This window comes from Dendrobates tinctorius, unplaced genomic scaffold (genome assembly GCF_039654945.1).
Source record: "Dendrobates tinctorius isolate UK_male_01 unplaced genomic scaffold, ASM3965494v1 ptg000013l, whole genome shotgun sequence".
Taxonomy (NCBI): domain Eukaryota; kingdom Metazoa; phylum Chordata; class Amphibia; order Anura; family Dendrobatidae; genus Dendrobates; species Dendrobates tinctorius.
In genome coordinates, this window is record NW_027361681.1 from 16,580,173 (window position 1) to 16,604,901 (window position 24,729).

Below are 24,729 nucleotides of genomic sequence, written 5' to 3' on the forward strand. Positions count from 1 at the left end.
CTAATGCAGACTTTGAGTTTCTTTTTTGTAGATGGCCCCAGATACCACCAGGATGGACGATTCTACACTGGATATGCAGTAGTATCCTCACATGAGGTAATCCGAGCGGAACCACTCTCTCCTCACATGTCGGCGCAGGAGGCAGAGTTGAAGGCACTCACTGAGGCGTGTAGAGCCGCTGCAGGTAAAGTCGCTAATATTTTCACAGATTCGAAGCCCATTAAAAATGCAGAGCTGGTGAAACAATTGATGGAGGCATTGATGTTACCAGTCCAGGTTGGCATTGTCAAGGTAAAAGCACACACAAAGGTGACTCCGTGGAGGTAGAGGGCAATAGAAGGGCGAACGAGGCTGCTAAAATAGCACAAGGCGGCCTAGAGAGAGCAGTGGACGGTGGCGGGGAGTCAGCGTATTCCAGCCACATTGGGTCTAGATGTCCTGAAATCCTTCCAGCAAAAGGCTGCCCAAACAGAGAAGGTACACCGAGGGAGACTGGGAGCTGAGCTGAACTCAAATGGAGTATGGGAGAATAAGGATAAAATGTGCCCACCAAAGTCCCTGTTCCCAATCATGGCGCAAGCAGCACATGGCCCCAATCACACCTCAAAAAGTCACATGTGTGCCATGGTAGATGCCTTCTGGATCGCTCCTGGCTTCAGTTGCGCAGCCGCGAAACTGGTACAATCATGCCTCATCTGTGCACAGCACAACCCAGGTAAAACAGTAAAAGTCCCTAAGAAAGCGACACCTAGGCCTCTCTACCCGTTTCAGAGACGGCAGATTGACGACATACAGCTACCAAGGTAGGAGTGTATGCAAATATCCTAGTATGTGTAGATCTCTTCTCTGGATGGCCAGAGGCCTACCCGGTGAAAACGGCTACAGCTCGAGCCACTGCAAAGAAACTGGTGATGGAACTAGTACCACGATTCGGTGTCCCTGAAACAATTGAATCAGACAGAGGTACACACTTTACTGCTGAGGTAATGCAAAATGTCATGCAAATGATAGGTGTAGAACAGGTATTTCATACACCCTACCACCCACAGAGATCAGGGAAGGTAGAAAGAATGAACGGGACACTGAAATTGAAAATACAGAAAACCATGGAACAAACCCATAAACCATGGCCAGAGTGTCTCCCATTAGCATTATTCTCAGTAAGGTACACACCCACGGGGAAAACTAAACTGTCACCCTTCGAGATACTGTTTGGAAGACCACCGAACACAGGGTTGTACTACCCACAGGTCTTAACACTCAATGTGGATAATTTGACAAGTTATGTAATCCAGTTGCAAAAGCATTTAACTCAAATGCATTCTCTAGTTTTCTCTTCCACTCCAGATCCAGATAGTGTGGAAGGAACTCATTGTCTACAACCTGGTGATTACGTATATGTCAAGAAACACTCCAGAAAGACCCTTGAACCCCGATATCAAGGACCTTACCAAGTACTCCTAACAACGCCTACTTCTGTTAAGTTGGAAGGACGACCAACCTGGATCCACGCATCGCATTGCAAACTAGCCACAGGAATTAACAAAGCATAAGAGTGCATAATGTTTTGGTTTGGTTTTGTTGCATTATCTGTAATAATGGTAGCTGCGTGGGACAATCTAAATTCTCCAATGTCCTTGAATAATAAGTTTATACAACATCATGAAAAATTACTGAATGATTGGTCAAATCATTTGCTGGATCTGCACACATTCACCAGTATCAGCCACTAGTATTCCGTTCCTTGTTATTCCTATGCCACCCGAGGAATTATTTGCCTGGACCAGTTGTTCTGATACACTTGCTAATAATGCCACAAATAATGTGAAGTTATGGAACACAACTGTTGGAATACCTATTGTGGGATGGGTAGGATACCCTTGGTGGCAGGGTAATCTTTCAGGAAGTAATACATACCTTCAATATCTGGCATATAAAGGGGGGGCTTGGGTACCCAGGAATAGAACTCGATTAACCTACCTGGGGCAAATTCCAATGTATGGCCTACAAGTTAGTTTTAATGTAACTTCCCACTCTACTGATGCCTTCAAACCAATACTGCTAGAAAGAAGGTTGCATAACACGTCCTGGGAGTATTCCAATTTATTTCCCCAGGGCAATAATGAAACTTGTTTTAATATTTCAGGTAATATACCTTGCAACGAGTCATCTGGATATGAGAAAGGAACTCCCACCTGTGGAAATCCCGATGTAGGGTAGTGTAGCCCTTTAGGACAACTTCCAAATTGGTGTATGCTTCAGAATGTATCTGCGTTCATAGATTTAGTTCATAGACTGGTATTACAACATTCAGCCCTATGGGACCTACCTAGTGACATGTACTGGATATGTGGAGACAATGCATATAAATGGTTGCCAGTAGGGGTAAAAGGTGCTTGTACCCTGGGTCGTTTGACTCCAGCTACCTTTGTTATTCCGAATGACCAGTTGAATACTCAGAGCATACCTAAACACACGTTGTACAAAAGAGCTGCTGACAATACACCTTGCCTCTCTGGGAGACCACATATAGTGCAGATGAGTGTGGCCAATAAAATTGTCAGCTCTACTTTTATTTATCCTATGATTACTCAAATGTGGGATAAATTAGTCAGGGCTACAGATTACTTAGATGACCAAATATGGGATATATTGGATATATTGAACACCACCGTTGCTGTCCAAAATCAGCTCATCATAGCCACTAATCAGCATACCATAGTATTAGATTATTTAACTGCAGCGCAAGGAGGTATGTGTCAAGTCATCGGACCAGCTTGCTGTCATTATATAGATCCCAACAGTAGTTTAAAGTTAAGATCAAAAATAGAGGATGTTCAAAAACTTAGAGATCAGTACAATAAAGACAATGATCGTACTAAGGATAGTTGGTGGTCAGATACATTCTCCTTTCTTAATCCAGCTAATTGGTTTAAGGGTATTGGAGGCTGGATAACTGGGATTATACTAAGTCTATTACGTATTGTTGTCTGTATCTTCGTAATATATGTGCTATTGAAACTTGTTTTTTGGTGTATCTCTGTATGCAAGAAAAGATGTAGAAATAGATAAGGAAGTTTGACTGTAAACAACAAGAATTTAACTATTATTCCTTTGAGTCCTAGATTGACATCTCATTTCTGGCATGAAGGAGCGTACTCTTGCAATGATGGACGTGGCTTCAGTATCTGGGGGATGGAGAAGGTAGAAGACCTGTCTCCCTTGGGCAACCCGTCGGCCTGGGATAGTACCTGGTGAACGAGCCACTATCCGCTGTTGTTGCAGGATCCAGTGTTCCAGATTGTGGAAAATGAAGATGTCAAAGGGGGGAATGATAGGAACTGAAGGAGTTAAATTGAGTTCTGTCTATGTTGCATTCTCTTGTTTAAAACCTTATCTGTTCTTCGAGGAGATGTCTCAGACATCTCCCTTGTGAACCAAGGTCAAATACCTCTGCTTTTTCGCCTAAATGACTTTCTTTGTCGAAAACAAGTTGTAAAATCATTTGTACTGCGCATGTCTGTAAAATGTTTAAATTCTTTACTATAAAAGACGGAAGCCTAACTGATAAGCCAGAGGCGTCTTGAGAGGCATCCCGAGTGGTATTATACAGCCGTGTCTGTGTTATCCTTCTCGACGGAGCAATTGATTAGAGACATATGGTGCTTCACACCTAAGAACATCGGTCCTTCAGATGAAAGAGTAATCTGAGGGATCCCGACAAAGGCTATCACTCCATTTTGCAACACCATACCGTACCCTGTGGACAGCGCTTGATTGGAGCCAATTTCATCCTACAACAGGACAATGACCCAAAGCACACCTCCAAATTAGCACAGGTCAGCACACCCCTGCCCTAGTTTGGATGACTGAGATGCTACTCTTCAAACTGACAGCTCAGCATGACCCTAATTCCACAGGGCAGCAAAACTGACATTCACAACGTCCAATACACACTATGTGGAGGAATCATGACAGTACCCCCTTCTCTAGTGGGAGCCAATGGACCCCCAGGTTTCCGAAGAAATTTCATAAGGAAGGCCTTGACTAACTGATTGGCCTTCACATCTCGGGCTGGAATCCAGGATCTCTTCTTCGGTATGTATTCCGTCCAGTGGATGAGGTATTGGAGGGAATTTTGGAGTCTACGAGAATGAAGAGCACTTCATACTCAAAGCCACCATTGACTGAAACTGGAGAAGGTGGGGATGAAGGAGACCCTGACGAACTCCTTCAATCCCTTTCTAATATCAGACGTAATAATCCGTCCCCGTGCCCTGGGCCTATTTGACCAGGGACGAATTATTACGTGTGCGAGACCGCCCACGCACATGGGGGGAAATGCAAGTGATCGCCACCGGTAGTCATCTGATTCTGACAGCTGACACCTGACACTAAGTTCACGTTAACCCCCGAAATGTCGTGATCGAACGAGATTGCAGTATTCCGGGAGCCAGCAGAGGGCTGACAGCCCCTCTGCCTTTGGATTGCGGGGTCCCGATCGTTGCCATGGTGACTGGATCACCAGACCAAGAAAACTTGCTGATCATGCCCAGTGCATGATCAGCAAGTTTGTCTGTCAGTGCAGAGCTCACAGTTTCTACAGCATGGGGATGCTGCTGCATAAAATTCCGTGGAATCATTATGATCACAGCACCCCTAGATGAATTGATTGAGAGGTTTAGTTTGTAAAATGGGGTCACTTATGGGGGATTATTCTGTTCTGGCACCTCAGGGTCTCTCCCAGTGGGTCATGGCACCCCAAACCATAACAATAAAATCTGCACAATAATATGGTGCTCCTTCCCTTTTCTGCTTTGCACAAGTAGTTCCAGATTACATGTAGGGTATTGGTGCACTCAGGAGAAATTGCACAACAAACTGAGAGGTCCATTGTTTCTTATTTGTCTTTATAAGAATTAAAAATTTGGGGCTAAAAAAACATTTTAGTGGAAGAAATTTAATTATTCTTTCTTCACCACCCAATGGTATAACTTTCTATGAGGCACATATGGTGTCAATATGATCAATGCACCCCTAGATGAATCCATTGAGAGGTCTAATTTGTAAAATGAAATCACTTATGGAGGGGTTTCTACTGTTCTGGCACCTCAGGGGCTCTGCTAATGTGACATGGCACCCTCAAACTATTCCAGCAAAATCTGAACTAAAATATGGTGCTTCTTCCCTTCTGAGCTTTGCACTGTGCCTCTGTTACCCTTGAGAAAATACAAAAGTTGGGGCTAAAAGAAATTTTTTGAGGGAAAAATGTGACTTTTTTTTAAATTTTCCTAGCTCTACGTCAACAACTTCTGTGAAGCACCACAGAGCTAGATAAGTTCCTAGAGGGATCTATTTTCCAAAATGGGGTCACTTATGGGGGATTCCACTGTTTAATAACATCAGGCGCTCTACAAACACGACATGACTTCTGCTCTCCATTCAAGCCAATTTTATGTTCAAAAAGTCAAAAGGTGCTCCTTCCCTTCTGAGCCCTGTCGTACGCTCAAACAGTGGTTCTCCCCCACATATGGGGTATCGGCGTACTCAGGAGAAATTGCACAACAAATATTGGGTTCATTTTCTCATGTAAAAATAAAAAAATTGGGTCCTAAGTAAAATTTTTGTATAAAAAAGTTAGGCCCCTCAAAGTAACTTCAAATGTGATGTGGTCCCTAAGAAAAAATAGTTTTGTAAATTTTGTTGGAAAAATTAGAAATCGCTGGTCAACTTTTACCCCTTATAACTTCCTAATAAACAAAAATATGTTTCAAAAATTGTGCTGATGTAAAGTAGACATGTGGGAAATGTTATTTATGAACCATTTTGTGTGACATACCTCTCTGATGAAAGGGCATAAAAATTAAGAAAATTGTGAAATTTTTATTTTTTTCACAAATAAACGCAAGTCATATCGAAGAAATTTTACCATTATGATGAAGCACAATATGTCACAAAAAACATTCTCATAATCAGCAGGAACCATTGAAGCGTTCCAGAGTTATTACTTCATAAAGTGGCAGTGGTGAGATTTTAAAAATTAGGCCCGGCCTTTAGCCTAAAAACTGGCTCGTTTCTTAAGGGGTTAAGAGAGATCCCAAGTAACCTTACAATATGGTGATCCTGACAAAGGAATAAAATGAGCCTATTTGCTGAATCGGTCAACCACCACCCAAATAACAGTTTTCCTTACAAACAGAGGCATATCTGTGACGAAATCTATGATAGATGAGCTCATGGCCTTTCTGGAATTGGCAATGGATTTAGTTCAGCAACCGGCCAGTTATGACAAACTTTAGTGCATGCACAAACTTCACAATAGGATACAAAATCTTTAATATCATTATGCATAGACGGCTAAAAAAAAATGTAGCAATGGCTTTCCACGTAGCTGTGATACCAAGATGACCACTCAAGACGGAATCATGAAACTTCTTTAACAAATGCAATATTATACACACAGGCACAAATAATTTGGATGCTGGAAAAGTGGGAGGAGCCAACGACAGGATCTTCGCTTCCAACTCCAAGGATGCAATGGAAACCACTATGGCCTCAGGAAAAATGGAGAATGGAGGTTGTGTAGGACAAAATGAATGAAGACTGCAAGATAATGCGTGAGCTTTGACATTCTTGGATGCCAGCAAGAATGTGATACAGAAATTAACCCCTTTCTGCCATCAGACGTACTATCCTGTCCATGTGCCCTGGGACTTAATTCCCAGGGACGGGATAGTACGTCATAGCAATCAGCGGAGCCAACGTGGTGAGCGCCGCTGATCGCGGCCGGGTGTCAGCTGATTATCACAGCAGACACCCGGCACAATGTGTCAGGGACGGTCACGGACCGCCCCCGACACGTTAACCCCTTGTACACCGCGATCAAACACGATCGCGGTGAACCGGGGGTTAAAGGGAAGCATCGGCAAGGAGGGGGCTCCCTCTGTGCTTCTCTGAGCCACCCACGGCAGCGCAATGTGCAGCGCTGCTGTGAGGGGCTCTTTCCCTACAGGCGATAAAGTAAACCCCGGCACTCAAATGAGGAAAAAAAAGGAATGTATATGCAAAAGTGAATTTATTAATTGACACACTGCAAAGGGAACCTAACCAAAGCAACAGCACCAACGTTTCGGCATAGAGCCTTTCTCAAGGTTGTTGCCTGAAAAGGTGTGAAAATAACAATAGTGAGTGCGATATGTACAAGTGATACATAGAATATTTACATACGTATTTACATACACAATAATACAAATAAACATAAGAAGTATAATGCAAATGGAACATACATCACTGGTCAGAGCAGGGAAACATGGGTCTCAAAGGACTACCGGATTATTCAAAGAGAGGTGAGGTTCCATACGGTTTGCAGAGCGTGCTTTTAATCACATGAAAAGAGAATAGTTAGTACAAATATGAATATAATAACATGAAGCGTACCAAGGGAAACAAGTTGGATCAACTGGCACAAATAGTAGAACAGCCAAGGATAGTATCCATATCAGTAGAGGGTGGTGGGAAGCAAAAAGGAGAGAGAGAAAAAAAGGAGAGAGAGAAAAAAGAGAGAAAAAGAAAAGAGAGAGAGAAAAAAAGGGAGGAAGGGGAAAAGCAGGGAGGAAGGGGAAAGGAAAAGGAGGGAACGAGAAGGAGAAAGAGGAAGAGGAAGGGAAAGAGAGAGGGGGAAAAAAAGAGAAGGAGAGAAGGGAAAGAAAAGGGAGAGAAAGAGAGAGAGAGAGAAGGAGAGAAAAAAGGAGAGGGGGGAGAAAGAAAGGAAAAGAAGAGGAAGAGAAAAAGAGAGAGAGTGAGGGAGAGAAAGAAAGGGAGAGGGAGAAGGACACGGGGAAGTGAGAGAAAAAGAAAAAGAAAAAAAGGAATGAAACCGAAAGATAAAGGGAAAAGGCAGGAAAGAGGGAGAGAAGAGAAAAGAGAAAGGGGAGAGAAGTGAGAGATAGAGCAACAGAGAGAAGGAGGTAGAGTAAAAAGTAGAAGTAAGGAGAAGAGCGGAAGAGAAAAAGAACAGAGAAGAAAAAAAAGGAAAAAAAGAAGAAACAGAAGAGAAAGGAGGGGAGGGGGGAGGAGAAGAACACAGCAAGGGAGTACAATTGACAACATCAGAGAGGCTACATACCATGGGTGAAAGATGTGATAAGGTCACTATGGAGAGTGAATGGACGCCTGGAAGGAAAAAGCAGCATGGTGAAGCGGACTAATATATAGAATAGGAAGAAGCCAAGAGTAGCCGGGCAGCAGCGCTACCTGCAGAAGAGGTCCAGGACAAGCACGGGTGGCGAGGGGAACGGCTGCAGCGGCGTGGTGTGACGGGCCGAACGGCGCCATTATAAGGAAGCCAGCCATGCACAGGGGGGAGGGGCACTTCCGGGAATGCAAGGTCTGTGACGTGCATGGTCACATGACCAGGGACGGCCAGTGAGAGCAGGGAAGTGCTGTATCCCGGGTTACCAGCTGTGGGGCGTGTGCGGGGTGTGCCACTAGGAGAGTATAGGAAAACAGTGGAGATCAGTTGTGTGAGATCTGAAGGGGAAAAAAAACACACAGGGGGTTAGTACTGTGGATGGAAAAGGAGACATAAGAAAAACGAATGCATGGGTATATACAGATACAAATATGCACATATACAAATATGCAAGACACTAAGAGCAGAGAATGCAATGACATACTGTAAGTCAAAATAACTCAAGGTGAGCATGCAAGCATACATTGATGAACAGTAAGGGTCAAATAGGTAAATAAGCAAATCGATTAAGCACAGTGGATAGGTAAATCAACGGAGGGCCTCATATTCCCTATTGAGCCCTAATGGCTCTAAGGTCTGGAGGGTATGGATCCAGAACGCCTCACGTTCTCTGAGTGTTTTAATCCTATTCCCGCCGCGGCGGGGTTGGTCAACATGCTCAATCACTTGAAGTCTGAGCTGTGGAATGGTGTGGCCAGTGGCACTAAAATGAGCTGGGATGGGTAAGGTGGTCAATTTACAGCGGATAGTGGATTTGTGCTTGTTAATGCGGTCTCGGATATGCTGGGTGGTCTCACCAACATACCCGAGACCGCAGGGGCATTTAATCAGATAAATGACATAATTTGAATCGCAAGTAAAATATCCAGGGATCGGGAACTTTTTCCCAGTACGTGGATGTGTGAAAAACTCGCCTTTGGTGATATGAGAGCACTGAAAACAGTGCAAGCAGGGGAAAGTACCCTTGCGTTGGCATGAAAAGAAAGTCTGTTTGGCCAATGGCTTAGAAGGGCCAATGTCGGCTCTGACTAGGGAGTCCCTAAGGTTCTGGGGGCGTTTATGGCAAATCAGGGGCCGGGAGACAAATTCTGGGACAGAGGGATAGGCTTGATGGAGTAAAGGCCAATGCTTGAAAATGACACCATTGATGAGAGGACAGAATGGGTGGTATGTGCTCACAAACGGAATACACTTACGGCTCTGTAGGCTGGAAGCCGGAGTAGGGGGCGAAGGTCTAACATACGGAGGATAGCCCCTTGCTGAAAATTTAGTGTCCATGTCAGTATGTCGTGCCTCCCTAATAGAGGGATCTGATACGATCCGGTCGACACGGCAGTGCTGGGAGTGGGGTAAGGACCTCTTGATATGCAGAGGGTGGCAGCTCGAGTGTAGGAGAAGACTATTTCTGTCCGTAGGCTTAGTGTACAGGTCTGTCGAGAGGGTATGCTCAGGATTAATGATAACTGAAGTGTCAAGAAAATTAATGGAATGGTCACTATAGTGGAGGGTGAATGAAATATTGTTAGTGGCGTTATTGATATCGTAGAAAAAAGAGTTCAATGATATAGCGTCACCTGTCCAAATGAGGAAAATATCGTCAATGTAACGTTTCCATAGTGTCACCTGACTACCAAAAAGAGGATGGGAATAGATATGACTGTGCTCAAAGTGGTCCATATAAATATTTGCATAGGGGGGCGCGACGTTGGATCCCATCGCAGTCCCCCTACACTGCAGGTAAAACTGGTCCTCAAAGAGAAAGAAGTTCTGGGTAAGGACCACCTCGAGCATGTCAAGACAGAACTCCTTTTTTGAAGAAGAAAAATCGGTGTGGGTATCAAGGAACCTGTCAACAGCGTGAATGCCTTCATGGTGGTCGATGCTCGTATATAGGCTCGAGACATCTAGGGTTACCAACAGACAGTTGGCAGGGACACTCGGAATAGATCTAATTATAGACAAAAAGTGGTTAGTATCCTTCAGATACGAGGGAATTTTGGAGATGTGTGGAGTAAATATTTTCTCAAGGGTAATTGAAATAGGTGATAATAATGAATCGGTGGACGCGACTATGGGACGACCGGGTGGGGAGGTCAAATTTTTGTGAATCTTAGGTAACGTGTAAAAGACGGGAGTGATGGGATGGTTGTTGATCAAAAAATCACTGAGTTTGTCGTCAAAGACATATCAGATCCCTCTATTAGGGAGGCACGACATACTGACATGGACACTAAATTTTCAGCAAGGGGCTATCCGCCGTATGTTAGACCTTCGCCCCCTACTCCAGCTTCCAGCCTACGGAGCCGTAAGTGTATTCCGTTTGTGAGCACATACCACCCGTTCAGTCCTCTCATCAATGGTGTCATTTTCAAGCATTGGCCTTTACTCCATCAAGCCTATCCCTCTGTCCCAGAATTTGTCTCCTGGCCCCTGATTTGCCATAAACGCCCCCAGAACCTTAGGGACTCCCTAGTCAGAGCCGACATTGGCCCCTCTAAGCTATTGGCCAAACAGACTTTCTTTTCATGCCAACGCAAGGGTACTTTCCCCTGCTTGCACTGTTTTCAGTGCTCTCATATCACCAAAGGCGAGTTTTTCACACATCCACGTACTGGGAAGAAGTTCACGATCCCTGGATATTTTACTTGCGATTCAAATTATGTCATTTATCTGATTAAATGCCCCTGCGGTCTCGGGTATGTTGGTGAGACCACCCAGCATATCCGAGACCGCATTAGCAAGCACAAATCCACTATCCACTGTAAATTGACCACCTTACCCATCCCAGCTCATTTTAGTGCCGCTGGCCACATCATTCCACAGCTCAGATTTCAAGTGATTGAGCATGTTGACCAACCCCGCCGCGGCGGGAATAGGATTAAAACACTCAGAGAACGCGAGGCGTTCTGGATCCATACCCTCCAGACCTTAGAGCCATTAGGGCTCAATATGGAATATGAGGCCCTCCGTTGATTTACCTATCCACTGTGCTTAATCGATTTGCTTATTTACCTATTTGACCCTTACTGTTCATCAATGTATGCTTGCATGCTCACCTTGAGTTATTTTGACTTACAGTATGTCATTGCATTCTCTGCTCTTAGTGTCTTGCCTATTTGTATATGTGCATATTTGTATCTGTATATACCCATGCATTCGTTTTTCTTATGTCTCCTTTTCCATCCACAGTACTAACCCCCTGTGTGTTTTTTTTCCCCTTCAGATCTCACACAACTGATCCGCACTGTTTTCCTATACTCTCCTAGTGGCACACCCCGCACACGCCCCACAGCTGGTAACCCGGGATACAGCACTTCCCTGCTCTCACTGGCCGTCCCTGGTCATGTGACCATGCACGTCACAGACCTTGCGTTCCCGGAAGTGCCCCTCCCCCCTGTGCATGGCTGGCTTCCTTATAATGGCGCCGTTCGGCCCGTCACACCACGCCGCTGCAGCCGTTCCCCTCGCCACCCGTGCTTGTCCTGGACCTCTACTGCAGGTAGCGCTGCTGCCCGGCTACTCTTGGCTTCTTCCTATTCTATATATTAGTCCGCTTCACCATGCTGCTTTTTCCTTCCAGGCGTCCATTCACTCTCCATAGTGACCTTATCACATCTTTCACTCATGGTATGTAGCCTCTCTGATGTTGTCAATTGTACTCCCTCGCTGTGTTCTTCTCCTCCCCCCTCCCCTCCTTTCTCTTCTGTTTCTTCTTTTTTTCCTTTTTTTTCTTCTCTGTTCTTTTTCTCTTCCTCTCTTCTCCTTACTTCTACTTTTTACTCTACCTCCTTCTCTCTGTTGCTCTATCTCTCACTTCTCTCCCCTTTCTCTTTTCTCTTCTCTCCCTCTTTCCTGCCTTTTCCCTTTAGCTTTCGGTTTCATTCCTTTTTTTCTTTTTCTTTTTCTCTCACTTCCCCGTGTCCTTCTCCCTCTCCCTTTCTTTCTCTCCCTCACTCTCTCTCTTTTTCTCTTCCTCTTCTTTTCCTTTCTTTCTCCCCCTCTCCTTTTTTCTCTCCTTCTCTCTCTCTCTCTCTCTTTCTCTCCCTTTTCTTTCCCTTCTCTCCTTCTCTTTTTTTCCCCCTCTCTCTCTTTCCCTTCCTCTTTCTCCTTCTCGTTCCCTCCTTTTCCTTTCCCCTTGCTCCCTGCTTTTCCCCTTCCTCCCTTTTTTTTCTCTCTCTTTTCTTTTTCTCTCTTTTTTCTCTCTCTCCTTTTTTCTCTCTCTCCTTTTTGCTTCCCACCACCCTCTACTGATATGGATACTATCCTTGGCTGTTCTACTATTTGTGCCAGTTGATCCAACTTGTTTCCCTTGGTACGCTTCATGTTATTATATTCATATTTGTACTAACTATTCTCTTTTCATGTGATTAAAAGCACGCTCTGCAAACCGTATGGAACCTCACCTCTCTTTGAATAATCCGGTAGTCCTTTGAGACCCATGTTTCCCTGCTCTGACCAGTGATGTATTTTCCATTTGCATTATACTTCTTATGTTTATTTGTATTATTGTGTATGTAAATACGTATGTAAATATTCTATGTATCACTTGTACATATCGCACTCACTATTGTTATTTTCACACCTTTTCAGGCAACAACCTTGAGAAAGGCTCTATGCCGAAACGTTGGTGCTGTTGCTTTGGTTAGGTTCCCTTTGCAGTGTGTCAATTAATAAATTCACTTTTGCATATACATTCCTTTTTTTTCCTCATTTGAGTGCCGGGGTTTACTTTATCGCCTACATATGATTCTTTACCCTCAGAGCACCTTCAGTGTGTGGTAGAGCCTGGAATTTCTATACTCTCTTTCCCTAAAGGCCACCGGATCCAAGATGGCGACGGGGACCTTCGGGGGCCTGTAGGTAGCTGACTTCCTCACTGCCTGCAAAGCGCAGGCGTGAGGAAGTCTGCAGCAGTGCCTGTGACAGATCGCTGATCTGTCACAGTGATCTGTGATGTGACAGATCAGCGATCTGTCACAGGACAGTGATGTCCCACCTGGGACAATGTAATAAAGTTAAAAAAAATGTAAAAATAATTAAAAAAAAAATTGCTAAATAAATTAGTAAAAAAAAAAAAAAAATATTCCCCAATAAATTCATTTTTTGAAAATAAAAAAAAAACAATAAAAGTACACATATTTGGTATCGCCGCGTCCATAACGACCTGCCCTATAAAACTGTCCCATTAGTTAACCCCTTTAGCGAACCCCTTAAAATATAAAAATAAAAAATGATGCAAAAAATAATGATTTATTATCATTCCACCGAACAAAAAGTGCAATAACGCGCGATCAAAAAGACGCATATAAATATCCATGGTACTGCTGAAAACGTCATCTTGTTCCGCAAAAAACGAGCCACCATACAGTGTCATCCGTAAAAAAATTAAAAAGTTATAGCTCGCAGAATAAAGCGATGCAAAAATAATTATTTTTTTTATATAAAATAGTTTTTCATTGCATTAAACTGCCAAAACATAAAAAAAAGACCTAAATGAGGTATCGCTGTAACCATGCTGACCCGAAGAATAAAACCGCTTTATCAATTTTACTGCACGCGGAACGGTGTAAACGCACCCCCCAAAAGAAATTCATGAAACGCTGGTTTTTGTTCATTCTGCGTCCCAAAAATCGGAATAAAAGCGATCAAAAAATGTCACGTGCCTGAAAATAGTACCAATAAAAATGTCAACTCGTCCCGCAAAGAATAAGACCTCACATGACTCGGTGGGTCAAAATACGGAAAAATTATAGCTCTCAATATGTGGTGATGCAAAAGCTATTTTTACAATAAAAAGCGTCTTTTAGCGTGTGACAGCTGCCAAACATAAAAAATAGTAAATCAAACCCCCCCGTTATCACCCCCTTAGTTAGGGAAAAATAATAAAATAAAAAAAAGTATTTATTTCCATTTTCCCATTAGGGTTAGGGTTAGGGTTAGGGTTAGGGCTAGGGCTAGGGTTAGGGCTGAGATTAGGGTTAGGGGTGTGTTGGGGTTAGGGTTGGAGTTAGAACTGGGGGGTTTCCACTGATTGGGCACATCAGGGGCTCTCCAAATGCAACATGGCGTCTGATCTCAATTCCAGCCAATTCTGCGTTGAAAAAGTCAAATGGTGCTCCTTCCCTTCCAAGCTGTGCCATGCGCCCAAACAGTGTTTTACCCCCACATATAGGGTATCAGCATACTCAGGACAAATTGCAAAACAACTTTTGGGGTCCAATTTCTCCTGTTACCCTTAGCAAAATAAAAAAATATTTTCACGCCCAGGCGTTATAAACTTCTGTGAAGCACTTGGGGGTTCAAAGTGCTCACCACACATCTAGATAAGTTCCGTGAGGGGTCTAGTTTCCAAAATGGGGTCACTTGTGGGGAGTTTCAATAGTTTAGGTACATCAGGGGCTCTCCAAACGCACATGACACCCGCAGACCAATCCATCAAAGTCTGCATTCCAAAGCGTCTTTACTTCCCTTCCGAGCCCCGACGTGTGCCCATACAGTAGTTTTCTCCCACATATGGGGTGTCAGCATTCTCAGGACAAATTGGACAACAACTTTTAGGGTCCAATTTCTCCTTTTACCCTTGGGAAAATAAAAAAATTGGAGACTAATTGATCATGTTTGTGGAAAAAATACGATTTTTTTATTTTCATGTCTGGGCATTATAAACTTCTGTGAAGCCCTTGGGGGTTCAAAGTGCTCACCACCCATCTAGATAAGTTCCTTAGGGGGTCTAGTTTCCAAAATGGGGTCATTTGTGGGGGGTTTCCACTGTTTAGGTACATTAGGGGCTCTCCAAAGGCAACATGACACCTGCAGACCATTCCATCAAAGTCTGCATTCCAAAACGTCACTACTTCCCTTCCGAGCCCCGACGTGTGCCCATACAGTAGTTTTCTCCCACATATGGGGTGTCAGCGTTCTCAGGACAAATTGGACAACAACTTTTGGGGTCCAATTTCTCTTGCTACCCTTGGGAAAATAAAAAAATGGGGACTAAAAGATGATGTTTGTTGAAAAAATACGATATTTTTATTTTCACGCCCGGTCGTTATAAACTTCTGTGAAGCACTGGGGGGTTCAAAGTGCTCACCACACATCTAGATAAGTTCCTTGGGGGGTCTAGTTCAGGAGCGTATCTAGGGGGAGCAGCCGGGGCAGTTGCCCCGGGCGCAGCCAGCAGGGGGGCGCAGTCGGGCCGCCTAATGCAGCGGTCCGCAGAGTCTCCTCCGGCGGCTGCGTTCTGCCGCTCCCCATCCTGTGTGTCGGCTGTTCTCTGTGACGGCTGTCAAGCTGACAGCCGACGCAGAGAAGGAGGCCTCGCCGGCTCCCAGGCAGCAATTGTTGTACTTGGCGTCTATACAGACGCCTGTACAATTGAAGCTCTGACCGCCGGGTCAGAGCGACGTCAGCAGCGTGATCATGTCATGTGATCACGCTGCTGATGTCACTCCCCGGCGCCCAGAGCAAACGCTGGTGGTAAGTGTGCTCCTCTGTGGAGCTGAAGAACCACCGAAGATGGGAGACGGGGGGTTAATGAGTGGAGATGGGGGCTTAATGTGGGGATGGGGGTTAATGAGTTGGGGTTAAAGTGTGGGGGTTAATGAGTGGGGGGTTAATGAGTGGAGATGGGGTTTAATGTGGGGATGGGTGTTAATGAGTGGGGGGTTATTGAGTGGAGAAGGGGGTTAATGTGGGGATGGATGTTAATGAGTGGGGGGTTATTGAGTGGAGATGGGGGTTAATGTGGGGATGGGGGTTAAAGTGTTGGGGTTAATGAGTGGGGGGTTAATGAGTGGAGATGGGGGTTAATATGTGGGGGTTAAAGTGTTGGGGTTAATGAGTGGGGGGGGTATTGAGTGGAGATGGGGGTTAATGTGGGGATGGGTGTTAATGAGTGGGGGGGGTTATTGAGTGGAGATGGGGGTTAAAGTGTTGGGGTTAATAAGTAGGGGTTTAATGAGTGGAGATGGGGGTTTAATGAGTGGAGATGGGGTTAATGTGTAGGGGGGTTAATGTATGGGGGGTAAATGAGTGGAGATGGGGGTTAATGAGTCGGGGGTTAATGAGTTGGGGTTAAAGTGTGGGGGTTAATGAGTGGGGGGTTAATGAGTGGAAATGGAGTTTAATGTGGGGATGGGTGTTAATGAGTGGGGGGGTTATTGAGCGGAGATGGGGGTTAATGTGGGGATGGGGGTTAAAGTGTTGGGGTTAATGAGTGGGGGGTTAATGAGTGTGGGGGTTAATGTGGGGATGGGGGTTAATAAGTGGGGGTTTAATGAGTGGAGATGGGGTTAATGTGTAGGGGGGTTAATGAGTGGGGATGGGGGTTAATGAGTGGGGGTACATAATGTGTGGGGGGATTTGGGAGTAGGGACGAGGGATTATTGAGTGGGGATGGGGGATACTTAATGTGTGGGGGGGATTGGGGATGGGGGGATTTGGAGTGGGGATGGTATTTAACGTGTGTGGGGATATTTGAGGACACAAAATGAAGAGTATGTATGAGGGCATATATGAGGAAACAGTATGGGGGATGGGTGCAGACAGTAAGGGGTGCGAACGGGTGAATGTATGTGGGCACAGTATGGGGAGTGAGGGTGATGGCATGAGTGCAGACACAGGGAGTCAGGGGTATGTGTGAGCAGACAGTATAGAGAGTGAGGGGGCAAATATATGAGGAGACAGTATGATGAACAGGTGGGATGTTAGAGGAGACAGTATGAGGAGGGAGGGGAATAGTGTGAGGCGACAGTATATTGCAGACATTTTTATTCAGGAGCATTATAATGACACTTCTATCTTTAAGGGCATCGTGTGGAGATTTGCTGCAGAAGACCGGAGAAGATGGAAGTCTGCAGAGACGGCTGTGGATGAGAAAACTCATCATTGGGTTTGGACAAGAAGAAGAAAAGGAGACCGACTTCAGAGACGACGTCATCTATAAGGTACCTGGATGTAAATATTATTTGTGATACTGACTTATTCTCATGTTTTTATTTGTTAGGAACATTACAGGGGTTGTCCAGGTTTGTACGGAGTCTGCAGTCATTCTATGTGACTGCAGACTTCTGAATTCTCACAGTGCTCACTGAACGCTGCCAGGATTCTCTCATGCCGGTAATTTACATACATGCGGTCACATGCTGACTAGACATGTGTGGCCTCACTCAATGAAAATGAACAGAGCCAGGCCGGGCATGTCTAGTTGGAATGTGGCCAGAAGTATATAAATCACATGCATGTGCTGACATGACTGTACATCAGCAAGGGAGAATACTAAGTGTGTGCAGTGCATTCGTTGTGAGAATTCAGAAGCTGCAATGTCAGGACTCAACTCTGCATGTTCCAGTAGTCATCACATGGACACTTCACTCATATGCGATTTTCATAGTTATGGTCTTGTGACAACGAGCTTCTCTTCCTGCTTTCAGTTTTTTACTGAACATTGAGAGGATTAGGGAGAGCAGCTCGTGGCTACATGGCTAACTGTGCAAGTCGAATATGTACTTGGGGGGGGGCGCCGAACCAAATTCTTGCCCCGGGTGCCAGAAAGCCTAGATACGCCTCTGGTCTAGTTTCCAAAATGGTGTCATTTGTGGGGGGTTTCTACTGTTTTGGTACATCAGGGACTTTCCAAACGCGGCATGGTGTCCGATCTCAATTCTAGCCAAAAACGTCAAATGGCGCTGCTTCCCTTCCAAGCTCTGCCATGCGCCCAAATAGTGGTTTACCCCCACATGTGGGGTATTAGCGCACTCAGGACAAATTGCACAATATCTTTTAGGGTCCTGTTACCCTTGGAAAAATAAGAATTGAGGGTTAAAAGATCATTTTTGTGGAAAATATAAGATTTTATAATTGTACGGCTGTATGTTATAAACTTCTGTGAAGCCCTTGGGGGTTCAAAGTTCTCACCACACATCTAGATAAGTTCCTTGGGGGGTTTAGTTTCCAAAATGGTGTCATTTGTGGGGGGTTTCCACTGTTTTGGTACATCAGGGGTTTTCCAATTGCGACATGTTGTCCGATCTCAATTCCAGCCAAAAATGTCAAATGGCGCTGCTTCCCTTCCGAGCTCTGCCATGCGCCCAAATAGTCATTTACACCCACATATGGGGTATCAGCGTATTCAGGACAAATTGCACAATAACTTTTAGGGTCCTATTACCCTTGGAAAAATAAAAATTGGGGGTGAGAAGATCATTTTTGTGGAAAAAATATGATTTTTTTAATTGTACCGCTGTACGTTATAAACTTCTGTGAATCCCTTGTGGGTTCAAAGTTCTCACCACATATCTAAATAAGTTCCTTGGGGGGTCTAGTTTCCAAAATGGGGTCACTTGTGGGGGGTTTCCACTGTTTAGGTACATCAGGGGCTCTCCAAAAGCGACATGGCGTCCGATCTGAATTCCAGCCAATTTTGCATTGAAAAAGTCAAACGGTGCTCCTTCCCTTCTGAGGTCTGCCATGCGCCGAAACAGTGGTTCCCCCCCACATATCAGGTATCAGCGTACTCAGGACAAATTGCACAATAACTTTTGCAGTCCAATTTCTCCTGTTACCCTTGGTAAAATAAAAAAATTGAACCTGAAGTATTTTTTTTGTGAAAAAAAGTTAAATGTTCATTTTTTTTAAATATTCAAAAAATTCCTGTGACGCACCTAAAGGGTTAATAAACTTCTTGAATGTGGTTTTGAGCACCTTAAGGGGTGGAGTCACTTTTGGGTATTTTCTATCATATAGACCATTCAAAGTGGCTTCAAATGTGATGTGGTCCGTAAAAATAAAATGGTGTTGCAAAAATGAGAAATCGCTGGTCAATTTTTAACCCTTATAACTTCCTAACAAAAAAAAATTTTGGTTCCAAAATTGTGCTGATGTAAAGTAAACATGTGGGAAATCTTATTTATTAAGTTTTTTGTGTGCCGTATCTCTGTGATTTAAGGGCATAAAAATTCAAATTTGGAAAATTGCAAAATTTTCGCCAAATTTCCATTTTTTCACAAATAAACGCAAGTTATATTAATGAAATGTTACCACTAACATGAAGTACAAGATGTCACGAGAAAACATTGTCAGAATCACCGGGATCCATGGAAGCGTTTCAGAGTTATAACCTCATAAAGGGACAGTGGTCAGAATTGTAAAAATTGGCCCGGTCATGAACGTGCAAACCACCCTTGGGGCTTAAGGGGTTAAACCAAAAGAAAAACAGAAACCATCTGGCCTCTCTGTTGGTTAATCGTGCAGTTGATTTTTATGATCAGTGAACACAGAAAGTTGATGAACCACCCCCTTCAAAAATTCCTCAATGGCCAATTTAACAGAATTTTTAACATCGAAATTTCTCTACGCAGGCGAGATTTTTTTTTTTTTTTTAGAAAAAACGCACATGGACCCAGCTTAGTCAGAGTCTTGGAAACCTGCGATAAAATGGCCCATGCCCTGACCTCTGAAGCATCCACCTTAACAATGAACGGTTCTTGGAAATTGGGTTGAATGAGAACAGAAGCAGACACGAAAAACTCTTTTAATCTTTCACAAGCCCTAATAACATCTGGTGACCAAACCTTGAGATCTTCTCCCTTATGTGTAAGGTCAGTAAGAGGTTTTGCAATCTGAGAAAAAACCTTGGTGATTTTTCTATAATAGCTTGTGAATACAGGAAAACGTTGTAATTAGTGTTGAGCATTCCGATACTGCAATATCGGGTATCAGCCGATATTCGCGGTATCAGAATTCCGATGCTGAGTTCCGATACTTTTAGTATATCGAATATCGGAATCGGAAGTTCCCATAATGCAATGAGCCAGTTTGATTTTATTCAGCCAATGAGGATCCTAAGAAGTGTGGGCACATCCTGTTAGAGCATGTTAGGCATGTAACTATTGGCATGGCTGTGATGTCATGATGCACTATAAAAGCCGCCGCCGCCATTTTGGGTTCACTCTGCTGTGAATTCAGTTAGGGATAGGACGCTACTGTTCTGAGGGACAGTGTGACCTAGCGATTTGCTATACTGTATTGTGCTTTACCCAGGCTACTTTATCAACCGCTGTAGCTTTCTTTTGCCTTGCAGCGCTGTTCATGGCTGTCTGCGAGGTCTCTGTGTGTGAATGCAGCTCACGCTGTAGTGTGTTCTGCAGCCAGCCACCTCCGGTTATAGTCCACTCAGCGTGCGTCACTGCCTCATACATTGTCCTTTTTTGCATTAGTGCTGCTCATTTTTCCAGATTTCTCCTATTAGTGTGGTTCCATCCGTATCCAGCTAGAATATTTGCAAACACTATATAGGAGTAGATAGAGGAGCCTTTCTGCTGGCTTGTGCCCTGCAGCCCCAGCCAGATTAGTATTAGCCTATTTTTTGGAGCCTCATCTATTGTATTGTAGGTTACCTTCCTGCATTGTAATAGCTACAAAAAGTTTGTGATACTATTGGTTTTACATCTTTGGGCATATCCAGTGTCTTTTTGTGAAAAAAAAAAAGTTAATAAAGTTCACCAAACACTTCACTTTACAGTTGTGTAGGCCACATTAGCTCATATTAAAGTCTAGTCCACACTTTATAAAATTATTTTTTCTTATACCTGTTAGCAGCTGTTCAAGAATAAGCACACTAAGCCCTTAGTACTTTTCTGCCTATCTTTATCAGTCTACCAAGATGAAGAAGGCAGGGAGTAAGGCACGTGGTCGTGGGCGTGTAGTTTCTGCAGGGATTCTGTGCCTGCTGCGGGCACCAGTGACTCAGCATCCCCCAGTTTTCCCAGGGAACAGTCCTTTATGCGCAGCTTTGTAGAAGCCGTTGTCGGATGGATGGCAGCTAACGCATCGACTTCAATTAGTTCCAGGTCCTCTCAGGTCCAGAGCACTGAAGAGCAACCATCTGTCTCTTCACCACCTGCCAAATTGCCCAGGCAGTCAGAGAGCCCTGGACAGGAGCCATCTCTACTTCTGTTCTCTGAATCTGTTGGCTTGGAAAGAGGGGGCCAGCCAAGCAGCATTCGAGAATTTGAAGAAGAGGTAGTATGCAGTGATGCGCAACAGCTTTGTCTCTCTGAATCTGAAGAGGCGGGTGGGCCAGTGCCTATGGTCAGCACACCTCCGTTCGCATCTGATGATGAGACTCAGGTGCCACTTTCTGGTGCGTACTGTGCTGTCGAAACTACCCAGGAGAAGCAGTCGTTTGAAGAGGGTAGTGTAGATGATGAGGTCCTTGACCCATCATGGCATGAGGTACAGGAAGGTGGTGGGAGCAGCTCTGAGGAAGAGATTCCCCAAACGGCCAAAAAAGGAGGGAGAGGGAGGGGGCAGACTCGGTTGCCTGTAGCCTCCACTTCGGCACCCATTAGGAGCATGCCTTTTCCAAAACCCAAAACGGGCGCTCCCAAGACTTGCAGTGCCTGGTCCTTTTTTGACACAGTTGCAGATGACATTTGCTTTGTCAAATGCAAGCTGTGTAATCAGAAAGTGAAAAGAGGGAAAAGTGTCAGTAACCTCAATACCACAAATATGCGGAAACATGTGCGGACCAAGCACGTGGTGGAGTTACAAAGACACACTGAAGACCTAGGCCAACCTACAGCGCCACCTACCACTTCTTCAGCTTGTGTTTTAGCCTCTTCCTCCAGCTCACACACAGCTGGTTCGGCTTCCTCACAGGATCACCATGGAAGAACCTCTGGCACTGTTGTACAGAGACACAGTGTCATTCCACCAACAGCACCACGTTCCCTGTCATCCTCACACTCCCAGGCCAGTCTACAGCCATCAGTAGCACAGGCATGGGAGAAAAGGAGCCCATACTCGGCAAACCACCCCCGAGCACAGGCTCTGAATGCTGACATTGCAAAACTACTGTCCCTTGAAATGCTCTCATTCAGGCTGGTGGAGACTGACATCTTCCGAAACTTCATGGCATTGGCAGTCCCACAATACAACGTGCTCAGCCGCTTTTATTTCAGCAGGCAAGCCGTCCCTGCTCTGCAAAAGCATGTGGAGGGAAAAATTAAACATGCGCTACTAAACGCCGTCAGTAGCAAGGTCCACCTGACCACCGATGCGTGGACCAGTAACCATGGACAGGGACGATATCTTTCCCTCACTGCTCATTGGATAAATGTTGTGGAGCCGGGTACAGATCTTGAGAGTGGCACTGTACGTGTTCTGCCAACTCCAAGGATTGCAGGAATCCAGTCTGTACACATTGACTCCTCCTCATACTCCAGTTCATCTGAATCAGCGCTGCAGGAGCCGTCACAGTCTACCTCCACATGGACCCGTGAATGCTTAACTGTTACGACCAATATGAGCACAGCCGTGGCCAAACGTCAACAGGCCATATTGAAATTAATTTCTTTGGGGAGTCGAAGCCACACAGCGCAGGAGCTCTGGAATGCCATCAAGCAGGAGAGCGACGTGTGGTTTGTGCCAGCGAATCTCCAGCCAGGCAAGGTAGTGTGTGACAGTGGCCGAAATCTGGTGGCAGCTCTGGGCCTAGGCAACCTCACTCACATCCCATGTCTGGCACATGTGCTCAACTTGGTTGTTCAGAGTTTTTTGAGGGACTATCCGGATCTTGATGCACTGCTGCACAAGGTCCGCATAGAGTGCGCTCACTTGCGGTGTTCGAGCATGGCAAGATCGCGCATTGCAGCTCTGCAGTGCCGATTCCGCCTTCCATAACATGGCATCATAAGTGACCTACCCACCAAGTGGAATTCAACGTTACATATGTTGGAGGGGTTGTGTGAGCAGCAGGCAGCAGTAATGGAGTACCAGCTGCATCAGGCGCAAACAAGTCGCACTGCGCGCCGTTCACACTTCACCACCACTGAGTGGTCCTCTATGAAGGACATCTGCCACGTTTTGCATGCCTTCGATGATTCCACGAGGATGGCGAGTGCAGATGATGCACTAGTCAGCATGACTATCCCCCTTATCTGCCTGTTTGAGAAAACACTGCAAGCACTATCTGCTTCTGGACAGTCTGCGCAACGTGGTTCCTCACAAATGCCTAGGCAGGGGACACTTTGTGAGGAGGATGAGGAGGAGTCAATGGAGGAGGAAGACATCTATCCAGAGAAGGGAGGTACACAATACCCTAGTAGTCAGTATGTAGAGCGAGGGTGGGGTGATGCAGAGCAGGCAGAGATGACGCCTCAAGCAGGGGACAGCGTTTCTTGGCTAGTTGACAGTCTGCAGCACATGGTTGAATTCATGCTGCAGTGCCTGAGAAACGACCACCGCATTGCCCACATTCTCAACACAGCTGATTATTGGGTGTACACCCTCCTAGATCCTCGCTACCGGGACAACTTACAAAGCCTCATAGCACCGTTGAACCGGGAGTGTAAAATGTGGGAGTAACAAGACACACTGGTGAATTCCATCATGTTCTCCATTCCACCCAAGAGCAGTGCTGCTAGTGCTTTACAAAGCAGCTCAGTGCGTCGAGGCAGTGGAGGAAGCTCTGCACAAAGAGGGTGCAGAAGCAGTGCCTCAGCACAAGGCAAGACCAGTATGGCCCAAATGTGGCAAAGTTTTGTGTCACCGCCACAAATGTCTATACCAACACAGACGGCTCCAGTCAGCAGGAGGCAACGTTTCCGTCAGATGGTGACAGACTACAAGTCTTGCCCTCTCAGTGTTCTCCCACACGGCTCTTCCCCCTTCAAGTGTTGGGTCTCTAAGCTGGATACATGGCCAGAGCTTAGCCAATATGTATTGGAGGTGCTGGCTTGCCCTGCTGCTAGCGTATTATCGGAACGCGTCTTTAGTGCCGTAGGTGGTGTACTAACAGACCGTCGCAAGCGACTATCCTCCGATAACGTTGACCGGCTTACTTTTCTGAAAACGAATAAGTGTCTTTGGCACGGCACTCCCTCCTGCCCAGCCTGGTTCCAGCATGCCAGCTGTTTCCGGGTAGTGTCAACGTCACTTTGCCTCCAATACGCTTTACTGTCATGTTACGGTCGGGTTAGCCAACTCTATGGTGCCTGCAGTTTAGGTGCTTCCTATGTGGGCTGCGGGATCTGGCAATGAAGGCTGGTTCCGTAGTGCCAATAGGACAAGCTCCCCCTGTAGGATGGTGGGTTTCGGTAACTCCGGCCGTCTCGCGGCCTTGCAACTTTTTTTTTCATGTGTACCTTCTGCTGCCTATCAGAGTTCCAGTACCATTAGCTGGTTCTTTGGAAGTCAATCTTGAATATGTTCCCCTGGGTTCCAGTTACGTCAGCTGGTCCCAGGCCGAGCCTTTGGCTTAGGTGCCTCCTTCTCGGTATCCGAGTTCCACCAACGTCTGCTGGTCCTTGGTAGTGCTTTCTGGCACAGGTACCTCCTGCTTAGTAACCGGGTTCCAGTACCATCAGCTGGTCCTTGGTAGTTCCATTGGCTCTTGTACCTTTGGCTACCCATCCAGGTTCCAGTACTGTCAGCTGGTTCTCAGCAGTTCCTCAGCCTTCTTGTACCTTCTGCTACAT

The 24,729-nt window shown here is 45.3% G+C and overlaps 2 long non-coding RNA genes across 2 annotated transcripts; one reads left to right on the plus strand and one right to left on the minus strand.

The window, feature by feature from the left end:
- Positions 1 to 7,058: 7,058 nt before the first annotated feature.
- Positions 7,059 to 7,502, minus strand: LOC141067518 (uncharacterized). The gene is made up of 2 exons (XR_012226450.1): positions 7,287 to 7,502; positions 7,059 to 7,159 (listed from the first exon to the last, which is right to left on the minus strand). It is a non-coding gene; the product is annotated as an uncharacterized lncRNA (long non-coding RNA).
- A 4,996-nt stretch (positions 7,503 to 12,498) lies between these two features.
- LOC141067530 (uncharacterized) lies at positions 12,499 to 12,942 on the plus strand. Its single transcript, XR_012226451.1, has 2 exons — positions 12,499 to 12,714; positions 12,842 to 12,942. It is a non-coding gene; the product is annotated as an uncharacterized lncRNA (long non-coding RNA).
- The last annotated feature ends 11,787 nt before the right edge of the window (positions 12,943 to 24,729 follow it).